Here is a 12,407-nt window from a genome sequence, read left to right as displayed (position 1 = left end):
ATGGGGACGGGAGACACACAGGGACCCTTAATAGGTGGTGCAGAGCTTCAGACCCTAGAGACAAGAAGCCCCCGAGAGCTGGCGACAACAGTAGCAATGTCCAGCGCCGCTGGGCCACACTCAGAAACGGGGAACGTGCTCCATCTGACGCCGCCCGTCATCCGCCACAACTCAGAACAAACGGACAACCCAGCACCCCCCGGGACTCACACCCCGGATCCAAGCAGGGCTCTGGGCACTGAGGCTGCGGGCGGAGCCAGGGGCCGGGCTGACCCCAGCCGGGCCCAACACAGCAGCAGCAGCGCCACAGGCAGGGGCTGCCACCAGCGGAGGTTTCCACACGTCCCGAAAAGCAGGAAGAGTGGACTGTGGACAAATCAACGAACAAAGAGAAAAAATGGCTGCAGACCCAGAGCCTCAGAGACCACAGAGCAGGGGGCGGAGGGCGTCCCAGGCACCGGCCGGACAAAGACGCGGCCGCAGTCCAGCCAGGCGTGGGGCTTTCCAGTCCTCAAGGCCAGGTTTGGGAGCCAGGCCCCCAGCCTCACATCTGAACAGTGAGGGGGCACGCCCCGCCCCCTCCACCACCCCCATAGGTGAGCGAAGAGACGGCAGCAGGAGGCCAGCAGCCCGGAGAAGCCTCGGCAGAGGCTGAATGCCGACCACTGGGCCTCAGGGAGACGCACGTCTGAGCCGAGAGGTGCGGCCTGCGTCCTCGGGAGGCAAAGAACAGCGAGCGCGGGCAGCCTGGCACAGCTGCGGGTGCAGACGCCATGGCAGACAGCATGGACTTGCCCTGTGGCCCGGCGATGTGCCCACGAGACACGGAAATGCTCATCCACAGAGATAGAGCCATGAGCACTCGTAGCAGCAGACCAAGAGCCGAAAGGCAGGAACCACCCAGAGACCCATCAGCTCAGGGATGGAGAAATGAGGCACGTGGTCACACTCCACGGCAGCCATGGACACGGGCCATACGTGGACAGGCCTCAGAAACACCGTGCTCAGTGGGAGAGGCCAGACTGCAGCTTACACAGCGCCCGGAGCCGGCAGGTCTGCAGATGGGGCAGACCGCTGCCAGCTCCGGTGTCCGGGGGGTGGAGCCGGTCTGCACTGACCACGGGGAGGGCAGCTCCACTTTGAGAGCAGGGGCAGCACTGAAGTGTGGCCCCTCTCCCACAGACCCTTCTGACCCCACCGAGCCAGGGACCCAGCACAGGGGCAGGGACCACGGTCAGGTGGCCTCGGGCCCCGCAGCGATCAAAACAAGAGGACTTTCAGGGCAAGGCCCCCAGTTCCACCCCCAGTCCTGACTGAGGACAAAGAGGCTGGTCTGGGGGTGCAGAGGGCCCCATCAGCATTTCAGCAATCTTTCCACACCAGCGCCTGTGGGCTCGGCCTGGAGACAGAGGAAGGAGAGACTCCTGCACTTGACTCCGCGGCCCTGCCTGACACACACGTGTCCACGACATCCTCGCCAAAACCCTGCAGGAAGCAGCCCTCGGCAGGAGACGGGAGGCCTTAGGACCAGCTGAACTGCTGCTGTTTAAGACCCCTCACCACATTCCTAATCGACCCACAGGACAGGCGTGACCGGGACCCTCCATCCTGTCCCCAGCCCAGAATCCAACCCACATGACTGCCCAGGTGGGCCCGCGAAGTCTCCAAGGGCGAGGACCACCCACCTTCCTAAACCTGAGCTTGCCACCTCGGGCACCCGGGGCTCACTCCCTCCAGGAGGCGCCCCAGAGCTGCTGCACAGGAGGGGGGTGGGGGTGGGGGGCTCGAGTCTGGAGCCGGAGGAGAGGCCTGGGGTGGGCACAGAGCAGGGGGAGTCAGGCCCCCGAAAGCAGGTAGGCTCACGCCGCACTGGGGGTGCAATGCCCCCATGTTTGAACCGAGGAAGGGCTGAGTGAAGCGCTGGGGCCGGAGGGCCTCCCTCTCCCAAGACAGGCTGGACTCTGGCCGCAGGCAATGCACTTGCCCGGTGGGTCCCCAGGAGAACACGGGCATGTGGACAAAGTGGGCTGCCCTGCATGACTCTGGACGGCGCTGACTGGAATCAATGTGGGGACAGAGGCCTGCGGTGTTCTCTGTAATGGCAACCGCACGCACAGGCCCTGGGGCCGAGACGACAGGTCTCTCCGCACGGCCTGGGCTCGGTCCTCAGTGCAGCCACCGGTTCTCAGGCCTCTGCACCTACCATCCCTACCGGGCACTCAGAACTTGGGCCAGATCCTGCATAGCCATGCACACGCACATGTGCACACAGCACACGTGCACACGGAGAGCACACACACTCCCACACGCACACCCACCCACATGTGCACGCATGAGTACACACACACACATGCACCTGCGTGCCCACGAGTGCACACCCACACACGCATGCACACCCACATGCAGACACGTGAGTGCACACACATGTGCATGTGTACACACACCACCAACTGGACTTGGCCCTGTGGGGACGGAGAGCACGGCTCATGGCCCGCCCTCCCCCCATCACAGACCCGCACAGCCTCCTGTAAGTGGGCGCACAGCCTCCTGGAAGTGGTGCACAGCCTTCTGGAAGTGGTGCACAGCCTTCTGGAAGTGGGTGCCCACTCTGCCACCGCTCAGGAGGTCCTGGCCACACTGACCAGAGTGTGCTCCACAGTGGCTCACACAGAAGCCCACCTGCTCCAGGGGCCCACGGACCCAAGCAGCTTGTAAGTCATCTGGGTGCCCTGCTGAGGCCTGTGAAACGGATCAGAACCCTCCATGCATGGTCAGGCCCACGGCCCGGGGGCAGTCCTGCCAGGTCAATGGCCTAAGAGCAGCGCAGGGACGCTCTGCAGGGCGGCCACGTTGGGAAGGGGCGGCAGGACGTGAGGCTCCTCCAGTTGGACTCTGGGTCACCAGCTCACTTAGATCACCAGTATGACTCTCAACCCAGGCGGCTGTGGGTTCCCCGAAACCATTAACCCATCAGTCCTAATAAAAGTGCTTTAAACAAAGATACACCAGTGTTTATGTTTAGAGAGGCCTCCAGAGGCTGTGGGATAATTAAAGGGCAGCTCTGAACAGAAAACAGGGGACGAGAGTGGCCAGAGAACCCAGCCCACCTGCACATCGGGCCACGCTGACCCGCCCACTGACCCGACCCGGGCACTACCTGGCCAGCATCTCACCCGCCCAGCTGACTGCTGGCCCCTCAGCCCTTCTGGGTCCCTGGAGGTTGTCCGTTCACCCCTGACCTCCACATGGGGACGTCCCTCTCCCTTCACAAGCGCTCCTCACGGCCTCCCCAACTCCGGAGCCCCCAGCCCCCTGTGAATGCTGAGGGGTAGGACCATGACCCCAGGCCACTGGACCTCGGGCTCCTCTGCCCTCCCGGCTCTCACACTCACACGTGCTCACATGCACACACTCATGCAGACACACATGCTCTCACACTCACACTCATGCAGACACACTCACACACAGACATTCACACACAGACACACACACATGCTCTCACACTCACACTCATGCAGACACACACACAGACATTCACACACAGACACACACACATACTCTCACACTCACAATCATGCAGACACACTCACACACATTCACACACAGACACACACACATGCTCTCACACTCACACGTGCAGACACACACACAGACATTCACACACAGACACACACACATGCTCTCACACTCACACTCATGCAGACACACACACAGACATTCACACACAGACACACACACATGCTCTCACACTCACACTCATGCAGACACACACACAGACATTCACACACAGACACACACACATGCTCTCACACTCACACGTGCAGACACACTCACACACAGACATTCACACACAGACACACACACATGCTCTCACACTCACACTCATGCAGACACACTCACACACAGACATTCACACACAGACACACACACATGCTCTCACACTCACACTCATGCAGACACACTCACACACATTCACACACAGACACACACACATGCTCTCACACTCACACTCATGCAGACACACTCACACACAGACATTCACACACAGACACACACACATGCTCTCACACTCACACTCATGCAGACACACTCACACACAGACATTCACACACAGACACACACACATGCTCTCACACTCACACTCATGCAGACACACTCACACACATTCACACACAGACACACACACATGCTCTCACACTCACAATCATGCAGACACACTCACACACAGACATTCACACACAGACACACACACATGCTCTCACACTCACACGTGCAGACACACTCACACACATTCACACACAGACACACACACATGCTCTCACACTCACACGTGCAGACACACTCACAGACATTCACACACAGACACACACACATGCTCTCACACTCACACTCATGCAGACACACACACAGACATTCACACACAGACACACACACATGCTCTCACACTCACACTCATGCAGACACACACACACACAGACATTCACACACAGACACACACACATGCTCTCACACTCACACTCATGCAGACACACACACAGACATTCACACACAGACACACACACATGCTCTCACACTCACACGTGCAGACACACTCACACACATTCACACACAGACACACACACATGCTCTCACACTCACACTCATGCAGACACACTCACAGACATTCACACACAGACACACACACATGCTCTCACACTCACACTCATGCAGACACACACACAGATATTCACACACAGACACACACACATGCTCTCACACTCACACTCATGCAGACACACACACACACAGACATTCACACACAGACACACACACATGCTCTCACACTCACACTCATGCAGACACACACACAGATATTCACACACAGACACACACACATGCTCTCACACTCACACTCATGCAGACACACACACACACAGACATTCACACACAGACACACACACATGCTCTCACACTCACACTCATGCAGACACACACACACAGACATTCACACACAGACACACACACATGCTCTCACACTCACACTCATGCAGACACACACACAGACATTCACACACAGACACACACACATGCTCTCACACTCACACGTGCAGACACACTCACATTCACACACAGACACACACACATGCTCTCACACTCACACTCATGCAGACACACACACAGACATTCACACACAGACACACACACATGCTCTCACACTCACACTCATGCAGACACACTCACACACAGACATTCACACACAGACACACACACATGCTCTCACACTCACACTCATGCAGACACACACACAGACATTCACACACAGACACACACACATGCTCTCACACTCACACTCATGCAGACACACTCACAGACATTCACACACAGACACACACACATGCTCTCACACTCACACTCATGCAGACACACTCACACACAGACATTCACACACAGACACACACACATGCTCTCACACTCACACTCATGCAGACACACTCACACACATTCACACACAGACACACACACATGCTCTCACACTCACACTCATGCAGACACACTCACACACAGACATTCACACACAGACACACACACATGCTCTCACACTCACACTCATGCAGACACACTCACACACAGACATTCACACACAGACACACACACATGCTCTCACACTCACACTCATGCAGACACACTCACACACATTCACACACAGACACACACACATGCTCTCACACTCATGCAGACACACTCACACACAGACATTCACACACAGACACACACACATGCTCTCACACTCACACGTGCAGACACACTCACACACATTCACACACAGACACACACACATGCTCTCACACTCACACGTGCAGACACACTCACAGACATTCACACACAGACACACACACATGCTCTCACACTCACACTCATGCAGACACACACACAGACATTCACACACAGACACACACACATGCTCTCACACTCACACGTGCAGACACACTCACAGACATTCACACACAGACACACACACATGCTCTCACACTCACACTCATGCAGACACACTCACAGACATTCACACACAGACACACACACATGCTCTCACACTCACACTCATGCAGACACACACACACACAGACATTCACACACAGACACACACACATGCTCTCACACTCACACTCATGCAGACACACACACACAGACATTCACACACAGACACACACACATGCTCTCACACTCACACTCATGCAGACACACACACAGACATTCACACACAGACACACACACATGCTCTCACACTCACACGTGCAGACACACTCACATTCACACACAGACACACACACATGCTCTCACACTCACACTCATGCAGACACACACACAGACATTCACACACAGACACACACACATGCTCTCACACTCACACTCATGCAGACACACTCACATTCACACACAGACACACACACATGCTCTCACACTCACACTCATGCAGACACACACACATTCACACACATGTAGACACACATGCTCTCACACTCACACGTGCAGACACACTCACAGATATTCACACACATGTAGACACACATGCTCTCACACTCACACTCATGCAGACACACACACTCACACACAGACATTCACACACAGACACACACGGAGATACACACATGCTCACACTCATACACACATGTGCACATGTGGGCACATGGCTCACACAGCCCCACAAAGATACACATGCTCACACACTCCCATGTGCACATGTGGACACACACACGCAGACACACACAAGCTCATAAATGTGCACACGCAGACACACATGCTCACACCCGCAGACACACATGCTCACACCCACAGACACTCACACGCTGACACACGCATGCCCTCCCTCACACATGCCTGCGCCCCCCTGCCCTTCCCGAGCTCCTCCATCCACCTGTCCTTCGCCTCTGCCCCAGGAGCTGCCCTTGGCCAGGTCTGGAGGCCTCCCCATAGTTGCAGCCTGTCTTTGGCTAATGCAGGTTATTTCTAAAACCACTAAAGTAAGAATAACAGATAAACACACATACTGGTTCTTAGAGAAATGCTCTCCTTTCAGCCCAAAGCCTGGGCCAAGCTGGCTCTGTGCGCTCACAGAAAGCACACGCCGCCCTGAGCTCTCAGGCACCCTGTCTGCACAGCAGAGATTGTCACAGCATGCTGCTGCTGCTGCTGCTAAGTCACTTCAGTCATGTCCGACTCTGTGTGACCCCATAGACGGCAGCCCACCAGGCTCCCCTGTCCCTGGGATTCTCCAGGCAAGAACACTGGAGTGGGTTGCCATTTCCTTCTCCAATGTGTGAAAGTGAAAAGTGAAAGTAAAGTCGCTCAGTCGTGTCCGACCCTTAGTGACCCCACGGACTGCAGCCTACCAGGCTCCCCCGTCCATGGGATTTTCTAGGCAAGAGTACTGGAGTGGCTTGCCATTGCCTTCCCCGTCACAGCACACTGGGAAGTGTTAAAAACACTCATTCTTCCCAAATGTGAAATTCTATTTCTGGAAGTCGATCCTAGAAAAAAGTAATCCTAAACAACAAAAATGCTCTGCACACAAAGAAGTTCACGATGACATTATTTATAAGAGTTACAGTTAAGAATACCACAGAGAGTTCACCAATAAAGAAAGTCACGTGGGCCGTCTGCGGAAAGGAAGGAGGCGGCAACAGAAAGAAATTCCTGCAATGGTAAATAAGTCCTGAGTATAAACATGCTGGGAGAGACTGAGGGCACGAGGAGAAGGGGACGCCAGAGGGTGAGACGGCTGGACGGCATCACCGACAGGACGGACATGAGTTTGAGCAGTTCCAGGAGCTGGTGACGGACAGGGAGGCCTGGTGTGCTGCGGTCCACGGGGTCACAGAGAGTCGGACACGACTGAGCGACTGAACTGGACTGACAAACACGGTACTGCTCACACAGCAACGCAAACGGGATGTAACGCCATTTACAAAAGGCTAAAAGGGTAAGGTGTATTTTACCAAAAAAAAAATTACACAACATCTGATGAGCACACATTAACACAGAAGCAGTTTCTACCTTAACGGAGATGGAAGGAGCGCACACGAACCCATGTCCATGCACAGGCCCCACAGCGAGGACCAGGCCAGCACACAGCACACCCGCCTGCTGAGAAGCCCCTGCAGACCGGGCCCCCACGCCCACCACAGCCTCCCCTGGGCCGAGCTGGGCAGCCCGCGCGGTCCACGAGGAGTGAAGGGCTGCGTGAAGGCAGCTGTGGGCGCGCTCTGGCCAGCTGAGCTTTAAACTCTCCAGCACAGAATGAAAAGACTGGGAAAAGAGCACCAAAGTTCTGCGTGGCCGCATCTGAAGAAAGTTCTCCTTCTTTTATGTCCTTTTTAATATGCTTATAATTACATTACTTTCATATCTTTAACTCTTAATTTTAAAAGCCTGAGGAAGAGAAAAACAATGAAAGCTCTCAGAATACTTTGGCAACATTTGAAACAACCACTATTCCCTATAAACAATTAAAAAAAAAAAGGCAAATGACAAACAGAGCAAAGTATTCGCAGCTTATATGAAAGGTATTGGGCTCATCTGTTTATCACTGCACAAAAATAAGTCAGAAAACCAACAACTCACACACCACACCACACACCACACAACACAACACATATTCCACCACAAACACACACCACAAGCACACAGACACCACACACACACACACACACACACATACATCATACCACAAACACACACACACCACACGGACACCACACACACACAACACATACGCACCACAAAAACACAGATACCACACCCACCCCACCCCACACACACATACCCCACACCACAAACATATGCACCACGCGGACACCGCACCACACACACACCACATAACACACACAAACACACACACCCCACAAATACAAACCTGCCCAAAGCCACCTGTGGCCAGTGACCACTGGCCTGGATGGAGCAGATTTTAGAACGTTTCCATCAACACAGGAAACTTCTCTGACTCAAGACCAGCACTGTCCAATCACTGTATGTGATGATAAGAACGTTCTCTATTTGCACCAGCTGAATTTCCACTTGAAATGGGCTGCTGTGACTAAATAACTGAATTTAAGTTTTTATTTAATTTTGATTAAATCAGTATGAGTCACATGTAATTAGCCATTACTAGACAGTATAGCTCTGGATAACAGACAAGGAAGAAAAACTTTGAGGTCTATCATGAAAAAAGCATATAATACTGACTGACAGAACGGAGAGCAAGACACTGTACAGAAGCGGGGGAGCTTCACGTCGATCCCACAAAGCAGTGCAAACGCCCCGTCTTGCAGATGCAGCAGCAGATAGAAAAGTCACAGTCAGAACTAAGGGCAATAAACCACAAAGGAACGGACAGTTCAGTGTGAGGAAAGCCTCTAAAGCAACAGACCAACGAAATGAAGGAAAGCAAATCTCCACAGTGACCGAGAAGTTACCTGGAAACTCGGCAGAGGAAGCGCTTGGCCGGAGCCCCGCCACCTGTGGACGGACGCCTCCCCTGTGAGCCTTCCCATCTCGTTCCAGGGATGGGGGTGGGGGAGATGACACACGTGAGGGTCACAGCCCAGCGGCAGAGCCCCCCCAGCAGAGAGAGACGCCACCACAGACTGCAGATCACCTCGCCCCTCCTTCCCCCACACGAGGAGGCTCCAGGGCAACATTCGTGGACTCCAGACAGGAGAGGGCAAGACACAGGGGCCCCCAAACCAGGACATGGGTGGCAAACCCGAGACACAGGGGCCCCCAAACCAGGACATGGGGGGTAGGGGGGCAAACTGAGACACAGGGGCCCCCAAACCAGGACATGGGGGGTGGGGGGCAACCCAAGACACAGGGGCCCCCAAACCATGACACGGGCGGCAAACCCAAGACACAGGGCCCCCCAAACCAGGACACTGGGGGGTGGGGGGCAAACCCTCTGATGTCACAGCCAGAGCTGACAGTAAACACAGCTCCACTCCCAGCCCACACTGTAGACCTCAGTCCTTATGACCCAACTCATCACGTGCAGATTTCAACAAAAATTACAAGGCAAGAGAAAAATCAGCCTTAACATGACTGACTGACTGATTTATATTTATCGACTGGCTGCAGCACGCAGCTTTTGGATCTTAGCTCCCTAACCAGGGGGAGACCCTGGGCCACTGGCAGTTGGAAGCCCGAAGTCCTGGTCACGAGCACGCACGCTCAATCCTGTTTGACTGTGTGATTGCGGGCACTGCGGCCGCCAGGCTCCTCTCTCCATGGGATGCTCAGGCAACAGCACCGGAGTGGGATGCCATGCTCTCTTCCAGGGGATCTTCTCGACCCAGGGATCAAACCAGAGACTCCTGGATCACAGGCAGATTCTTTACCGCTGAGCCATCAGGGAAGGCCCCCTAATCCCCGGACCTACAGGGAATTCCCTAAAGACATTTTAAAAAATGCATCAGAATGAGACTCAATTATGACACAGGTTTTGGGATTATCAGAAAGGGAATTAAACGTAACTGTGACAGAAAAAGTGGACAATTTTCAGTAACAGATGGGTAAGATAAGCAGAGTGACAGAAACTCTGAGAACAGAAAGGAAACACTAGAAATCAGAGACACTAGCAAAAATTAAGACTGCCTTCGACGGCTCATGAGCAGCTGAGACACAGCCACGGGGACAGTGAGTGCGGGGATGTGGCGACAGAAGCTTCCAGAACGGAAACGCAGAGACTACAAAAATGAAAAAAAGTGCACAACATCCAAGAAGTGCAGGACAACTTCAAAAGGTAAAATGTACATAAAACAGCGACGTGGGAAGAGAGAGGGGAGGGAGCGGGCGGGAAGTTTAAAGAAACAACGGCCAAGAGCTCTGCAGACCCCCAGGGCTTACGGAGCTCCAAGCGGCACAGACACTGAAACGTCTAGCCTCACCTTAGACATTTAGGCGCAGGACACGACTGAAGCGACTCAGCAGCAGCTGAAAGCCAAAGACGAGGAGAAACCTTGATATAAGCAAGGAAACAAACACACCTAATCTACAGAGGAACCGGCACGAGACCTACAGGGAACCTGGCAAAGAGCACACGAGCAGGGAGAGGGAACCGAAGGGCCTCGCGTGGTGGAAAAACCAGACACCAACCCAGAGGGACGCACCCAGCAAAATTATCTTCCAAAAGCAAAGGGGAGACGGGCTTAACCTCGGACAAACCAAACCGAGGAGATTCATGACCAGCACATGGGAACCTGAAAGCAGTGGCTTCAGAAGCTTTTCAGGGAGAAAGAGATCATACGGGTACATAAAGCAAGGGGGTCAAATAAGGGGAAGACAGAAACGAAGGCTAAAAAAAAATTAACTGAAAAGTTCTTCAGCAGAAGCGACATTTATCATAAAATCATAACCAACCAGGATTTGGTAAGTGCTTCCTGAGCAGGCAGAATTCCAACAAGCCTCCAAGGGCCCCACCTGGGCGCTCACTCCCGCATGGGGCGGGGGTCACTCTGTAAGATGCCAGTCCCCCAACTGGCTAACACATGGCCAAGGTGGAAGGGATTCTGCAGAGGTCATGAAATTCCAAAATTAGTGGATCTTAATTCCTTTGTGGCTCAGCTGATAAAGAATCCACCCGCCATGCAGGAGACCTGGGTTCGATCCCTGGGTTGGGAAGATCTCCTGGAGAAAGGAAAGGCGACCCACTCCAGTATTCTGGCCTGGAGAATTCCACGGACTGTATAGTCAATGGGGTTGCAAAGAATCAGACACGACTGAGTGACTTTCACTTCACTTCACTTCAAGTTAATCAAAAGGGGGATTATCTCAGGTAGGTCTGACCTTATCTGGTATCAGGTGAGTCATTTAAAGGGTCTAAGGGTCAGAGTCTGGAAGCAAAGGATCTCCCTCTCCTCTGCCGCCCCAAAGAAGCAAGACGCCGTGAGTTGTACAGGCTGGGGAGCTGACCCGCAGCCTGTCCCTCCTGGGGGCTCCAGATGAGCAGGCAGTCCCCGAGAAGGGGACCCAGCTCAGTGTCCCACCCTCCACCCTGCAGAATAGGGACACAGGGAGGCGCTGAGCTAACCCAAAGTCCACGATGGCCTGACACACAGCAGGGAAAACCCACAAACACACGTGTGTGTACAGTAAAATGAACGCCGGGCTACTTCAGACGTTCTTCCCCACTCTGATTTTACTCTGGAGTCATGTGATTTACAGCGTTATCCAAAAGGTTCAATTGCATGAGTCGCCGTTCTTCCCAGTTGCTACCGCATGGCCAGTCTGTCTGTGCGTCCCTCCCTCTCTCCCTCCAATAATCAGCCTCATCAAATACTTATTTCACTTACATATTCAAACAAACAACACAACGTTTCCTTAGTTCACTGTTTTCCTGGGCTCTTCCTGCTTCTCACTTGGTCCTGTTTGGATTCATG

The 12,407-nt window shown here is 53.8% G+C and overlaps 1 protein-coding gene across 1 annotated transcript in view; it reads right to left on the bottom strand.

Moving 5' to 3' along the window:
• INPP5A (inositol polyphosphate-5-phosphatase A) overlaps nt 1–12,407 on the bottom strand; it is a 154,296-nt gene that overhangs the window by 95,146 nt on the left and 46,743 nt on the right. The window lies entirely within an intron of this gene.

Source organism: Moschus berezovskii, chromosome 12, assembly GCF_049115385.1.
Source record: "Moschus berezovskii isolate FMDL1 chromosome 12, NW_MosBer_1.0, whole genome shotgun sequence".
Lineage (NCBI taxonomy): Eukaryota > Metazoa > Chordata > Mammalia > Artiodactyla > Moschidae > Moschus > Moschus berezovskii.
The sequence above is the reverse complement of the archived record's forward strand: the minus strand, read 5'-3'. Positions and strand labels throughout refer to the sequence as shown.